The sequence below is a fragment of the Amphibalanus amphitrite genome, unplaced genomic scaffold (genome assembly GCF_019059575.1).
Source record: "Amphibalanus amphitrite isolate SeventyFive unplaced genomic scaffold, NRLGWU_Aamphi_draft 001033F_arrow, whole genome shotgun sequence".
NCBI classification, from domain to species: domain Eukaryota; kingdom Metazoa; phylum Arthropoda; class Thecostraca; order Balanomorpha; family Balanidae; genus Amphibalanus; species Amphibalanus amphitrite.
Genome location: NW_024882527.1, coordinates 20,410 through 35,780, shown reverse-complemented (window position 1 = coordinate 35,780; position 15,371 = coordinate 20,410). Strand labels below are relative to the sequence as shown.

At 47.6% G+C, this 15,371-nt stretch overlaps 1 long non-coding RNA gene across 1 annotated transcript; it reads right to left on the bottom strand.

Moving 5' to 3' along the window:
* Window positions 1–6,043: 6,043 nt before the first annotated feature.
* On the bottom strand, window positions 6,044–8,867 carry LOC122369411. The gene is made up of 3 exons (XR_006254395.1): window positions 8,764–8,867; window positions 7,764–7,933; window positions 6,044–6,230 (listed from the first exon to the last, which is right to left on the bottom strand). It is a non-coding gene; the product is annotated as an uncharacterized LOC122369411 (long non-coding RNA).
* Window positions 8,868–15,371: the final 6,504 nt, after the last annotated feature.

The following is a 15,371-nucleotide window of genomic DNA, read 5'->3' as shown; positions in this document are numbered from 1 at the left end:
CTTTAACTAAGCTAGAAACACTAATTAGAAATAGTTCCTGCATCATCAAGAACAATAGGGAAGGCTTGAAGTGAATGAAATAATTTAAACGGTTTTGTAATCTATGTGAAGGCACTTCTAAAATTGCCTGTAGAAATATTGAAGGCAAAAGTTCAACTTTTTCATAAGACGGATGTCTATAAACCTATTTAACTTGTGACAACTCAGCCGGCATTTCGTCGCCTACAGCCCAGCTTTCCCTAGTGACCGATAGAGGCGCTGCTATCGATGTCCGCCCGTGCCGCCTAACGTGCGAAAGTACTCAGATGATTTCATTTCTGAAAGGTTGCGGTTGTTATCGGAGGTATTCCAGCGGGCTCGGGAGCGGCAGTCTGAGCGAATGTGTGAATACAAACATTATTATGACCGGCGGCACCGAGCTAAGGATGTAGAATATCGACCTGGTGACCGCGTGTTGTGTAAAAATTTTGGAGCTAGGTCAAAGATGGATGATCCTTGGCTGGGACCTTATGTTGTGGTGCAACGTGTGGGCCGTCGCCATGTAGACGTACAGGATGATCGGGGTCGCATTCGTCGTACGCACATGCGAAATATGAAGCGTGTGTTTGAGTGTCCTGTGTGAAACCGGAAACGTCGAAAACAGGGTGTTTATGTGCGCCAACTGTTCTGTTGTACTTATGTGTGACTGCATCATATTTTGTTGTGCTGTGTAGAAAACGTTTCCGTTTTTTTTTTAAAGGGGGGAAATGTCGAGGGCGCGCCTGTTGATGCGGCGCCTTTCAGGTGACCTTGGCCTGGGCCGGTCACGTGGTGCTCGGGTCGGCCGCGAGCCGGGCGGCCGGGGTCAGTGGTGTTCGGAATACAGTGACGGCCGGATGCGCTGTGTGTCCGACTGCGACGGGTCCGGTCAGCTGCCGCGACAACCTCAGAGGTCACCGGTTGACCTAGGACCTTAAAATCGGGTACCAATCGGGTAATTATGCATTTCAGACCCCATGAGACCCTGCTTTTCGGCGATTATTTCTTCAATTTTTGTCCAATTAGCTTGACATTTTGGCAGACGATATTTCAGCTCAAGCGCCAATTTTTGTCAATGTGGTCTTTTAACAAAATATCAAAATTTAGAGCACTTGTCGTTGGCTCGTAATGTTAATCAGTTTTTGCACCCGGATAGAGGCTCGCTCGCTACCGCACCGGATTAGAAAGGAGCGCTGGCCAATCACGTTGCGCCGGGCCCAACTAAACTCCGCCCACTGGCCGTGACCGCGATGGGTCTATGCCGCTTCAGTCGGTGTCAGCACCGCGGAGAGGTCGGAGCGGGACCACATACTGGAGACAAGTGAAGCTGGCAAAGTTGTTTCGGGACGAAAGCCAAAAAATTATCCGTTTGAGGGACGACGGTGAAAACAGGGCGCCTGGGGCGATTTGATCAAGGTTCGTGAAATTCACACGTGACGTTTAGCATGTAGAAGGCCCACGGAGGGGATGAAGTTACAAATGTCACGTGACTAATATGCCCTCCGGCGCCCTGTTTTCACCGGCGTCCCGTTTGAGGGCATTTGGTATCCTCTTCACCTCATTTTGGTATTTAAACGTCGAACTCAGAATATTCAGTAGCTCAGAATATTCAGAATGATCAGAATCAAGGTAGGATATATTGGAACGGAACCGGCCGTAGAAGGAAAGATGGATAGACTCTTAGACTCTGAACATTTATTTAAGCCGGAGTTGCACCTATATCTCATCGTCAGGTTCGGCCAGGTCACTACCCGATTACCTATAAGATCATGTGTAAGCCTATGCTTAACCCAAAAATATTGATATATTTGGATATTTGGCAGTGCCAATAAATGTTTCTGAGGAAGGCGCAGAAAGCAACAGAGTAGGATGAAGAGTCTCGGGCACGGCCGATTGCCTGGGGCATCGCTCCAGCGAAACGACCGTATTCGTGATTCGTGAAGCGGTGCGGGGCGCCGGGTGGGGCAGAAGCGTAATGTGTCGTATGGTAGAAATGGCCTTTATCGCGGTGTCATGTGTGTGTTATATTGTTAAGACGTGCACGAAAACAAATAGCAATGTGGCAGGCGGACGTTGGGCACTACACGAGAACGATCATCAATAAACTCGTATCTATTTTTGTAAAACTTAAGTAACAGTAGGTATGTCCTCAATGGTGAGGAAACTATCTCTAGGCTTTTATTTTTCATGTTTGCATTTCAACACACAAGCTCTGGGGGCAACGTTAGTCTGGCGACCTCCCCAACCTAAGTCGATGATCAAAGGGATTAGTCCTGAAGGTGTTCAATGCTTAGTTGCACCGGGATGATATAAATCGTTCACGCCGGCATACATTCCTAATCAAATTTCATACATCAAACACATAAATTGCATCATGTCAATGGTGATTCTGTTTTGCAATTTTGACGTAGTCTGACGCGATACCTACATAATCTTACGCAATCATTTGAAATCAACAGCGTCTTTTAGGCGCGTTTTTTTTCACAAGCCCCGAATCTTGTGTGGAAATATATATTTCTTGTGACTGAACAAGGTGTACGTATATTTGTGATAGATACAATTAGTCGAGGGCTTCAGCGTATATTTGTGATAGATACAATTAGTCGAGGGCTTCAGCTGGTGCGTTACTTATGCGCGCTATTTAGCTCATTCGATGAAATTACGGCTGCAACGACAACTGCACGGCAGCTACGGTCCATGCGAGCCGCCCCGGTGCGACAGCTACTGCCCCGCCCGCTCCACGCAGCCGACTGACCGGCCAAGGTCACTACCCCGTCCGCCGGGAGGGCGGAGCTTAATGGTCACGTGTTTGTGACGTCACACCTACGCACGGATAGCCTCTACTCCACTGACGGATTTACGGAGCCGATTTTAACATTACGAGACAACGACAAGTACCCTAAAATTTGATATTTTGTTAAGAGACCATATTGGCGAAAATTGGCGCTTGAGCTGAAATGTGCATTGTGAAAATTTGAAGCAAATTGGACAAATATTAAATAAATTATCGCCGAAAATTAGGGTCTCATGGGGTCTGAAAAGCATAGTAGGACCTTAAAATCGGGTATCAATCTCTGCGTCTCGTAACGTCGCACACGCTCGTTTTTTAGCGACGCGCTAGCTCCACCAGGGGCGAAACGGCGAGGGGGGTCGTACATACATATTACTTACATACCCCCCTCGGCCGGCTCGTATGTAGAAAACCAATAGGTCCGGCGAGGGTTAATTTGATAGTAAACGAATTCGTTCATTCTGAAGGTTACAGAATAATTCTCTGTTCACGATCGTATGAACAATTCATCATTTCCGATAGCATTCGCGCTATCGCTCTCGAAAGTCAGACAGTGACACACACAGTTGCAGGCATGTTTTTATGTGTTTTTTACCTACCTACTGTGTCTGTGTAGGTAGTGTAAAATTTGCCAATGTTATACCTATCATGTGTCATGCGCATGGAATCGTGATTTTTTATCAGGGTTTGGTGATCGGATGTTTGTTCACGAACAGTTCGTGAATAATGTTTGCTTGTTTATTTGAAAGTTTACGAACTTGGGCATTCAAGGTCACATGTTCACGAGCCGTGGTCTGTTCACGAACAGTTCGTGAACGCTCATGAACGTTCATGAACGCTGACCTGGCCTGGTATCAGTGAACTTTTTTAGCAACATATGTAAACAACTGACGCTCTATCGACGATTTTCGATAAAATGCGTTTTACGCGATGTTATAGGTAACGCATTCCCTACAAGACCCATGACCGGTGAAAACTTTTGCTTTGACGTGACTTGTGAGTTGTGACGTCATCGGTGACCCCGAGTTCAATGAAATTAATTTCCCTGAAACAGTTTTTAAAGGGCTATTGAACGCCGTTAGAGATTTACGAATCCGTCCAGTAGTTTCAGAGTGACGAGGAGAAGGGGCAAAAATAGCCCCCCCCCCCACCAGGTCGCGTTATAATAATACCCCACCAGGGCGCGAGTTAAAAAGGCTAAAGCACAGGGCGTCCCCTTTGCTCCGGTCTCCCCTAATGGAAAAATGACGGGGATCATGGCTGGACATGTTTGACAGGGCAGGTGGAACACTACCCTATGGTCGAGGAAGGGGCGGGGAGGGGGGGGGGGGCGGAGCGGTAGCCGGAAAGGCAGGGGACGGCTGACGGATAGGTGCGGGTCAGACCGGCCTCGACAGTCACTGAGCAGTCAGCGCAAACGCCCCGTCCGCGGTGTCAGCACTGCCGGTGCAGCGACAAAAGCTGACTGCCAGTCTGTCCCACTGGGCTGGCCGCAATCAACAGCGATACCCAGCGCTCACCCATCAGCAGGAGGGGACAGGGCCCTGAGACACCGACAGCTGCCCTCGTGTGCGTCTACTTTATCGAGATCACACCATAGGCGCGGGAACCGGGGGAGGGGGGGGGGCAGTGGGGACAGCAGGCTTGGGCCGTGGGGGCGGTGCTCCCGCAACTTTGAGACGGAATGCTGCACTTTTTTGCAAATGTTTTCTTTTATGTTGAAAAAGCCAAGGGATAAAAAGTGGCCTATAACCGGCGATAAAACTAGATTTGGGGGTACCCTAGGTTGATCTATGTTTATTATGGTGTGCCCCCCCCCCCCCTTAGTGGCGTAACGAAGGGGGTCCCTAGGGACCCTCCTTGGGCCAGGGGCCTTCCATGTGCCCCTGTCCCCGAAGCTGACGGCAGGGCCCTTCGAAGTTTCAAAAGTTCCGGGACGGGCTGTTTCAAATCGGGGAAGCCACATGTAGGTATGGGGGCTTTACCTATGTATCCTGCCCTTTAGAGCGGACTTCAGACACTTTATTTTTAGGGACCTCTTTTTTAATTTTTATTCAATATTCATATCTTATAGTTAGGTTGAATTCCGAGGGACCCTATTCAGAGCTAGTGAAGGGCCCCTGATAGCTTGACGGGGGCCCTCTAAACTAAAGAAAGGCTCTGGGTACACGAAAGGGCCCTCTGAAAGCATGAAATCGATTTATGTGATGACACACTGAGCCGTCAAACAGATCACTGTAGGTATGTTTGTTACCAACGAGCGATCGAGCGAAGCAAAGTCGCTTGTAACGATTATTAAAATCACGGAAATTCCCGAGTCGGCGCTTCTGTTATGCCCACTGGCCCAGCAACCACCTGACCGATTCATATGTGATTTTTGAAGGGTAGCTTCATCCCTTCTAGGTACCAAGTCATGGACTGTGTGGGCGACTCCTAACGCATGCATCACGTTCAACATGCCATATGGGTATTGGGTAGGCACCAATGGAGCAGAGCAATTCCTGTGTCACGGATGAGGTGACTGCGGCGCATACGTGCAAGGGTCGCTTCCAACTATAGAGAACAGCTGGGTCCATTGCACTCCACTTGCAGGGAGTAGCTTGCAGAGTAGTAAAGTAATCTTGGGGAATAGGGTGCAGGGCACCGAGTAGGGTGCCGTGCGCAAAAGTTAGGAGAGACCCAGTCTGCACGTGCTTCCACAATTCAAGAACCGCTAAAGACCGTTTGGTACGGTGCCGTGCACAAGTCTGTTGGAAACGTCCCGTCGCACTCTCGCACGTGCAGGGCTCACTCTCGTGATCGCTCGTTTGTCGCCCCAAAAGGCGTCTTACTGGCGGAAAATTGGTGTTGTTGCAGTTATGTAATAATACACCCCACCTCGTCATTGCATGTCGGCTGATATACTCCTGTCCATGAGAATTTTACTAAGACTGTCTGAGGACCCAACGTCGTACATCAACATCCTCTAGTAGGGCAGCCCTCGTCCAAACGTGCGGCAAACCTGAACTCCGATCGAATTCCCAAGATATGGAACAACAGCAATCAGCACCATAAAAACGCAACCTAACGCAAAAAAAAAACTTTAACAAATACTCAGCTAGCGGTTAAAACGTTAGACGCGTTCGTCTCGGAGCATTACGTGCCCCGCTTAGTGGCTTTAACGCCACACATTAGGATAATTATAAAATACGACAATAATCTACAATAGAGTCAAACGAGTTCCAAACTAAACCACAGTTTTCACACGTTTTATTTGCAATCATAAGCAAAGTATCACTGAAACGGACCCCACCAAATGTGACATGGAATGGCGCACACCGACCGGAATGCGCCCGCGTGCAGAGCTGTGTGCGGTGGCAGATGGGTAGAGCATTTCCCCGAGACTCGCAGCAGTAGTTCCACTGCCGCAGCAACCAGCAATCTGAAAATGTGCGACATAACGCATTAAAAAATGTTATAACTGTGTGGCAGGTGGCTGTAGTACTCAATCACACAGCTCATCATCAGCACTGATAGTACATGACTAAATACTGCTGTCATCAAGTGGGCTCACTGACACATCACCAAGAAATTCAATAACAATGCAGGCAAGATCTTAACCCGCGCCCTGCTAGGGGGGTGTTTGAACACCTCCCCCCTTGTGGTTTTTCGCGAATATCTCAAAAACGGCGGCGCGGAGCGCCGCCGTTTTTGGTACACCTTATTATACATCAATTCTACACATGTTGTGAAAATTTCAGACCAAGGTCATTCAAGGTCAGGTCACCAGGTCACTTGAAGTGACCTCACTTCATAAAAAGTTTCAATGTCTGTCATAGCTACACCGAGTGACCGATCGCTTTGAAACTTTCAGCGATTGCTAAGAGCAATAGCATGTACAAAATGTATATCTCAAAATTTTGATATCGATGACCTAAGGTCAGGTCAATTTTGCGACCTCCCCATTATAAGTCAATGGGAGAAAATTGAAATGCGCCTCTTTTGGACGAAAGACATTATAAACACTCCCAAACACTGAATTACAAGTGGTTTAGACACACTGTATATGAAAATGGTGTCCGTGACCCCTGTTTATGCCCTGAGGTCATCTTAAGTCACGAATGGTATATAACAGTTTTTCGCAAATAACTTTTGATAGAGGCATGCTAGAGCGATGAAAACGCCTTAGATGTGTTCAGCTCGACAATACGGATCGACTGATATGCAACATGACCCTTTCCGGTCAGGTCATGACCTTGACCTGAGGTCAAATTTTCATGTTGACCTTTCAAGGTCAAGTTATAGTTCATTCGATGCGTCTTGACGAGAGGAACACGATGCCGGTAAAAGTAAGCTCGTACAAGGCTTGGGTCAAAAGTTATTGCAGAAAAACTGTTTCCGAAAAAATCGGCTATTTTTGCAGTTTTTGCCCCCTGCAGGCAAAACCGTTGACGTTAGGTCAAATCTGAGAGGATTACTCAGAAAGGGCGTTAATAGGGCTATCGAATGCGCTTTTCCGCGGCGCTGTAGCTCTATTGGTTCCCGAGTTATGCGTTGGCTTCTTGGAAATTTTCGACATTCGACCTGGAAATCGGCGAAATTTTGCCTTCAATGACCTCTGGTGACCTGACCTTTGACCTGACCAAAAAATTAACCGAAGTGATTTCCTCATTATTTTTGACGCTCTTTCGAACGCCGCCTTCCGCGTATCGCTACGTGGCCCAGGAGCCGAGTTAGAAAGGGGGGGGTGTTCAAACACCACCCCCCCCCCCCCAGCAGGGCGTGGAAATCCAGGACCCCCAGCCGGGCGCGGGTTAAAAAAACTTAAGTCATTGAAAAAGTACCCTTTACAACAACAAAGTGTCTCTTGAATCATGAATGTATAATGTCTATCCATAATGTTTTCCATGTCTCTTAGTTTTTTTCTACACATGGATTCACATTTCCAATATGTCAGTGCCAGGTAGTCACTCACCAGTTATTAGGCATGCTTAGGGTTGTTGGCTGCAACATAATGGTATGCAACCACCAGCAAAAAGAGGGAGACTCCCAGCAGGTTGACAAACACTGCCAGCTGCACGTCAGTGATCATTGCTGTTTCAGGGCCTCTCTACGGTCTCACAAAAATGCGGGCCAGTCAGATACCTGGAAAGCAAGACAGGGAACAAACAATTGTCACTGGAGAGCAGCTTCAAACATTTCAGTGGACAGTGATATTTCACACAAAGTTTTAAACAAATCAACCATTAAAACATTGGCATGCCAACAATACCATGATCAGTGATGACATATTATTTGTAAGCAAAATTATATTGTACCTATTGTAGATGAATTGAATGATCTAAATGGTGTCTTTATTTCATTCACCACAATGAGTGATGCAGAAAGGCCACTAGCCCACTCTCTGCTGGGAAAGGGGGTATGCTTGAACATCCCCTGCGGTTTTCATATCTAAAAAATGGAGGCGCATAGAGCTACCGTTTTTGGCAAATCTATCATGATCTTTCCTGCACATTGTGAAAATTTCAGACACCTGTCTCTCAAGGAAGTCAAGGTCAGGTCACCACTCGCCAGGTCTCGTAACATGACCTCGCCTCAGAAAAATTCCAATGGTTGTCATAACTACACCGGGTGACAGATTGCTTTAAAACTTTCAACTGTTTCATTTTTCATTGCTTGACACAATGGGTATACCTTCTAGAAATGAATTACTTAGTACTTCCCTAAGATCTTTTAAGAAAACAGACCTGATAAATCATCAGATCATGATTCATGAGGATGACATTTCCATAATAATGATCAGCATTACCTGTTTTCACATAAGTAGGTACTTGAAGGAGGAAAACAAATTGAATGAGCTCATGTAAACAAACTGAAACAGGAAATGCGACATAATGATAAACTACCTTGTACCTATTTTCATTAGGTACCACGTTATCTTTAGTATGAATAAATCTGCAACATAACAAACTTACCTATTCCAAATATTTTTCCCTTTTTAGGCCCTTCTTATTTCAATCGTTCCAACCTCGCAGCACCGCGACGGCAACCCACGTCCTCCGCTACCTCAACTCTCAACTTCGGGCCTTGGTAACAACTGGATTTCCATTACGTCATGGGTGATGATGTCACACCACGGGTGACGTTTCACTGCTGCTGCTGCTGTCCACGGAGGGCAGCGTTTGTGAGTGGAAAACAGTAGCAACATTGTAAATGAAGGCAGTATTGGCGCTTATGCTACATATGAAATTTATAACAACATATTGATATTGGTGAATGTTTATTTTTGTTACTTTTCATAAACCCTCCATTTCAGAGGGTCTGCATGCAAAATTTCTGTTATTTTTTAGAGTCAAGCTATTGTACTAAGGGATTTATTTTGGCAATTTAGTCATTTGTTAGGTTATAAGGCTGCAGAAACTTTTAGTTGAGGTTGGTATCCATTATCCAGTTGCAGCTATAATCGTGTCATATTTTGTATCATTTTCTGAACATGTAAACACCTACCTATATGAATTCAAATTTTGTGATTGTAGAAAAGCAGTTACCCTCACATTGCAGCGGGGATTAGAACAATTAACCACACTTGTTATACAAAAAGCCTGTTTGCCATCAATTTTGGGAATCCAAATTGGGTATTGGTAAGGTAGATGTAGCACAAGCTGCCCGATGCACGAGAATGGGTCTTTCTAACCAAACCTTACCTAACCTGACCTACAACCTACAGCCTTAAACCTAAAATTTACAACCTACGACCTAGTCCTACGGTATGGCATATCACAACAGCTTGTGCTACGTCTGCTAGTGCTACCATGACCCAACTTTGTGCCAATTCATACCAACTTGGGATGACAGTCACTGCAGATGACAGATGTGTGCTGACCATGCAGGTCTTTGTTACAATTGCAATTCTATTGTGTTACAGGTTCGGCGTTCTACAGCTGCGACCCGCCATGGCTGGGCCACCGCAGCGGCATCACCTTCAGGGTGGACCTGCCCGTGGCCACCCGCCGGTCGGACCCGCCTGCAGTCCGCAGGGAAGCTGCCCTGCGAGCCATTGCAGAGCTCCCGCACCCGGACGTCACTATCTGGTCGGACGGCTCGGCTCGCGGCGGACGGAACAGGGCGGCGCAGGCGCTGATCCAGTTCCACCACCTCAACAGAGAAGAGACCGTGCGCGCTCCTGCAGGGGCGGTCTGCTCCAGCCTAAGAGCAGAACTGACCGCCATGCGCGAGGCGTTCGCGGCTGTGGCCGGCCTGGAGGACGGGGAGTTGGCATCGACCAAGTCGGTCCGCCTCCTCACCGACTCAAGGTCTGGGCTCCAACTACTTGGCCGCGGCCCAGCTAACCAGACCATGGCCCTGGCCGCCGAGGTGTGGAGGCTGCTGAGTGCTGAGCACCCTCACCGAGAACGGCAACCGAGACGGTGCTCCAGTGGGTGCCAGGCCATGCCGGGCTGGACGGCAACGAAACCGCCGACCTCCTGGCTGGCGAGGCCACGGCGGGCGACCAAGACAGCGCACCGATCGACCTGTCGAGTGCGCGGGCCGCCGTCACGCGCCATGTCCGGGAGCTGTCGCGACAGAGGGCAACCGCTGCCCACCCGCACCCGGACCCCACGCCTGGCCACGACTCCCTGGCGCGCTGGGGTCGGTGACGCTGTCCCAGCTGAGGACCGGCACATCACCGCTGACCCGTGACACGCTCCACAAGATTGGCCCGGAAGCCGACGACGAATGCCCCGCGTGCGGGGAGCCCGACCGCGCGGCGCACCTACTGACCGATTGTCCGGCCTATGAGGCGGCCCGCCGCCGCCGCTGGGGTGTCGACCCTCGCCTGGTCGACGTCCTCGGCGGCCCGGCGACGAAGGTCGTCACCTTCATCGAGGATGTTGGGCGGACCGAGCCGCCGCTCGACCCGCCTGCGCCGCCGCCCCCCTGAGCGGGTTGGCAATGGGATGCAGAAGAAGAAGAAGAAGCAACTGCCAGCGCGCCACGGCGGCGAAGCCGAGTTCCGCCGCTGGACCGCCCGCGCAATGGCCAGCACAGACAAGAGACAACCGAATCACAACACCTACAATTACGTTATTATGGTATTGACATTGTTACAATTAACCCTGCTCTTTCGAGCGTGGATGCACGCTGAAATTGTCGCATAATTCCATGCAGCTTCCACCCTTCTGCAATACAAAGTTTGAATACAAAGTAGTCTTACAATAGGTTTAGAACTTATGTGCAGATTGTCGATGCTGGTTGACTTGATGATTGGAATTGTGTTTATCTGTTTATCTGTTTTGACTTAAATATATGGCCATGTACTATGGCCTACCTTGGGAAGTGTCTCTGATTTCAACAAAACATTTTTCATCAGGATACGCTGCAGGGTACATAGTACATACGTAGTGAAAATTTTGAGCATGTATGGGTGCGCATGTGGAGATGTAGACTGCGAATGAGACGGACTACGACGGTTTTTGAACCAATTAAATCTGATTGACAACATAATGTAGGATTAAAAACTGACTGTCAGAAGAATATTCACAGAATATTCACTTCACCCAGTACAACGAAAAGGGAAAGTCAGGAAACAGGCAGGGTACATCTCGAAGATCAATCAAATTGCAGGTGCCGATTGGTTATGGATCATTGTAGCTCAATGTACTGCCTTGTGCTGCTTTATTGATTGAAATTGCTTCCAGCTTGTATTGAAAGAAGTCATTATGGAAGAATTAAAAAGGTTCTTGAAAAATTTAAATACTTTGAATTGATATTTATGCAGAATTATACACCCGTATCATTCTTTACATGTCAATATTTGTATATTATCTAGCATATAAGAAAATAGTGGCCTCAAGTTTCTAGAAAATATCTGATTTTACTCTCAGAGCCACTGCAGATCCCTAAAAAGTTAGGAGCCGTCTTCATTATTGAATGTATAAACCCAAATAAATTATCACTGCTCAAAAGTGGAAGAAATGACAAATGAAATAAAGTTTTCCTACAGCGTTGCAATCCAGATTTCAAGATAGTGATGGGCGCACTAGAAAGCAAGTAAAAGTACTCCACAAGGCAAAAGTAAGGAACAAGAATATCCTTATACTGTTTCAGAATTCGGTAACAAACATTTTTTGTGTGTTTTAAATACCCGAACAAATCGATTCCAGAATCAGTCTTGATAATATTATATGGTTTTTGTATGGTGTTGGTGGTACTTGAATGACCAAAGTCAGTACATGTCCATCACCTTTCGATATTTCCGTGGTGCTCGTTCCCATTTCATAGCTGCTCACGGTGTTTTCTGCTGACGTCATATGGTGCTGCTCCACTAGCGCCACCATACGGCGTCAGCTGGCGAATTATCCAGTTAATACCAGAGCCCTCAACTTCGCCCACTCAACACAAACTCAACACACTGCACTCAAACTGCAAAGGGAATACGAGAAGACTGTTCAGCCGTAATGGCTCACGAAAGCATTTTTGTTGAAGGCAGCTAGTTGCCTAGCAACGCTAGCACTATTTTCGGTATTTTCGGTGATACAATGATAATGATATTTCAGCGACATAATTTCAATCCTAAAAGAATCTGGCAATAAAAACAAACGTTAACAATTGGCTTTCTTTATACATAGCGTCTTCTTAAAATTATTTCCCTTTTGCAAAATATATCTTTGAAGCGCAGGATAAACTAGTAAATCTGAACATTTGCAAATTGTATTTGATGCGTCATCTACGCATTCAACGGTAATACGTGTCCAACTAGCAACCGACTACTAAATAAATAGGTATGCTGATAAAATTAGAAACACTCCCTCACTGGAAGTCGTGCAGTGTTCGATAGCCTCTAATGAGTCTAACCCATCTCTTCTTCTTCTTACTCAACCAAACAAAATTCATCCATCAAGTCTATCATCATCATCAAGTCTTCGGGACCGGCATACAGGGCTATGCCGGTCCCGTAGCTCAGTTGGTAGAGCGTTGAACTCAGCGTGGTGAGAGCCAAGACTCTTACAAATATGTAGAGCACGCGTTCCCGGTTATAACAGTCCGGGTTCGAAGCGCGACGGGCGTTGACATTTATGGGTCTCCTGACAGGTATGGTTGCGGTTGATGGCAGGCAGTAGCCACTAGCCAGGCGAAGCAGGGCCTCGGCTAAGGAATTTTGACTGGTGGGCCACTTGGGCAGCGACATGGACTGACCTTCGTAGCCATAGCCCCCCCCAATTTTCGATTTCTCCCCAGATTTCCAATTTTCGATTCCTCCCCAGATTTCGGCCACTTTATTCTGCAAAAAACGTCAGGATAGCATTCAAAAAATGTATAAAAAAAACGGGGCTCAACCCCCCCCCCTCCCCCGACTCTTCAGAGAGAGAGAGAGAGAGAGAGAGAGAGAGAGAGAGAGAGAGAGAGAGAGAGAGAGAGAGAGAGAGAGAGAGAGAGAGAGAGAGAGAGAGAGAGAGAGAGAGAGAGAGAGAGAGAGAGAGAGAGAGAGAGAGAGAGAGAGAGAGAGAGAGAGAGAGAGAGAGAGAGAGAGAGAGAGAGAGAGAGAGAGAGAGAGAGAGAGAGAGAGAGAGAGAGAGAGAGAGAGAGAGAGAGAGAGAGAGAGAGAGAGAGAGAGAGAGAGAGAGAGAGAGAGAGAGAGAGAGAGAGAGAGAGAGAGAGAGAGAGAGAGAGAGAGAGAGAGAGAGAGAGAGAGAGAGAGAGAGAGAGAGAGAGAGAGAGAGAGAGAGAGAGAGAGAGAGAGGAGAGAGAGAGAGAGAGAGAGAGAGAGAGAGAGAGAGAGAGAGAGAGAGAGAGAGAGAGAGAGAGAGGAGAGAGAGAGAGAGAGAGAGAGAGAGAGAGAGAGAGAGAGAGAGAGAGAGAGAGAGAGAGAGAGAGAGAGAGAGAGAGAGAGAGAGAGAGAGAGAGAGAGAGAGAGAGAGAGAGAGAGAGAGAGAGAGAGAGAGAGAGAGAGAGAGAGAGAGAGAGAGAGAGAGAGAGAGAGAGAGAGGAGAGAGAGAGAGAGAGAGAGAGAGAGAGAGAGAGAGAGAGAGAGAGAGAGAGAGAGAGAGAGAGAGAGAGAGAGAGAGAGAGAGAGAGAGAGAGAGAGAGTGGCGCAGCCAGAACTCTGGCGACGGGGGTGAGAGACGTTCGTGATGGGCCCCCCAGCAAAGTGGGCCCCCCTCAACCTAATGGGGCCCCTTACCAACAACGAAAGGTCAGATCATTGTCCTGATCATTACCATACCAGCCAAATCGGGGAAAAGGACAAATATCTCTTGATCTGAAGAGGCACGTAAAAAACAACAGCATATTTACAGAAACACGACCATTCTGCTCATATTTGATGGACAGCGTGCAATTGATGGCCAGCGGCCACTCAAATGGTCGGGCTAGGTCAAAAAGCTTTTAAAAGAGCTCAACATCAGTTTTTCGACTATTACTTTTGATATAGGAGACGAGGTAGAGTAATGAAATTGTCTTGAAGGTGTTAATCATCTATACGGATCAGTTGATGACCATCATGAACTTGTCAATAACCTAACCTAACCTAACCTAACCTAACCTAGCCTAACCTAACCTAACCTAACCTAACCTAACCTAACCTAACCTAACCTAACCTAACCTAACGATCTGCGGTCACATTTAGAAGTTGAACTTTTTATGTGAAATTATAGGTTAACCCTCGCCGGACCTATTGGTTTTCTACATACGCGCCGGCCGAGGGGGGGGGGGGGGCGGGTACGACCCCCCCTCGCCGTTTCGCCCCTGGTGGAGCTAGCGCGTCGCGGAAAAAACGAGCGTGTGCGCCGTTACGAGACGCAGAGATTGGTACCCGATTTTAAGGTCCTAGGTCAACCGGTGACCTCTGAGGTCAGGTCAAGTGCCCCAGGGTACGGTTCAGTTTTTGGTGAATAACTTCGCAAAAAACGGCCGCAGAGCCGCGATTTTGGCAGCATCGTGTTCGCCTTGATCAGGCGCGTCGAATGATATACTTTTTGTCCGGGTCAGGTCAACTTGGGGTGTTGACCTCAGGTCAAGGTCAGGTCAGCACCCCCAGGTCACGAAGTTGGTCGAAAGAGGTCATGTCGCATATCATTCGATTCGGCAGGTCTTCCTGAGTCCATTGGTGGCTTTCCCGACTCGCTAGCTCAATTTGATCGGGAGTTATTGACGAAAAACTAATATGACCTTGATGACGTCATAAATGACGTCACGGAAGGTCAACATTGCAAAAGTGACGCATCTAACCTTGCAAGGAGTGCATCAAATCACGCTTCTGTGTGCTTGAGATAGTTGGAGATCGTTCCCGGCGCCAGAATAGCAGTTTTCATTTTTCCCCATTGACTTATAATGGTGAGGTCACGAAAATGACCTGACCTCATATGACCTTTAGGAAAAATCCGAGATATACAAGTTGTGAGACTCATAATGGATACTAGATCCTGCAAGTTTCATCTCCCTGTGACATCTCCTCTGGCAGTGAGGGCGTTGCGAAGTTGCGACATCTGAAGACCGTGCAGAGGTTCACTTATGACGTCATAGGTCAGTGACCTGACCTGACCCAAAAATGCGGTTGGTGTCAAAAGATGCGGCTTGGATCAAA